Here is a 774-nt window from a genome sequence, read left to right as displayed (position 1 = left end):
CTCCTTTCTTTTTCATGTATTTTTCTGATCAGGAAAAATACAAAATTATGTCAGTTATTTTGAAGTTATTCTAATCTCGTACACACACAAATTTGCAATTATTCATCTACTACTGGAATTTGGATTTATTTTATCGATGCAAATTGGATTTGGATAGAAGGGTACATTCTTTCTAATATTTTAGATAGAAGAAATGTTTCTTCTATCTAAAATATTAGAAAGAATTTTGCTGATTTATTTATTGCTATATGCAATTTATGGAATTGATACACCATTTAATTGATATCATTTAGCAAAATGAAACACAGCATATGCATCCATCTTTTGGCTCGAGAATTTCACGGGATAGAGATATGGTATAAGAAATAGACTATTAAGTAACTCTAAATGAATTGTGGATACATCTGTATCCTTAACATACTGAAACGATTGTCATTATTCGTATCAAACCAATAGCGATTCATACAAGCTAAATCTTCTAATCAATGGTGGGCCAATAATGAATTTTTTTGCATATGTATTAAGACGCTTGGCCTGATTTCGAAATTGTCCAGAGTTTTATATGTTGTTTTCATTGCAAAATGATGGGTCTCCTTCCATAACTTTCCAATTACGAGTACGAGAATTGAAAGACATGAAAATTCTCAATTCTCTACGGCGTCTAGTAGATAGAAACAAGAAAATCAGAAGAATCTTTCTCTCTATTCACTATCATTCCGCGTCTTCGACTTCTATTAGTTTCTTTTCTTCTTTAATGCAATAGCTATAGTTTGA

This window comes from Triticum urartu, unplaced genomic scaffold (genome assembly GCF_056163025.1).
Source record: "Triticum urartu cultivar PI428250 unplaced genomic scaffold, HENAU_Tu73 scaffold274, whole genome shotgun sequence".
In the NCBI taxonomy this organism is placed as follows: Eukaryota; Viridiplantae; Streptophyta; class Magnoliopsida; order Poales; family Poaceae; genus Triticum; species Triticum urartu.
The sequence above is the reverse complement of the archived record's forward strand: the minus strand, read 5'-3'. Positions refer to the sequence as shown.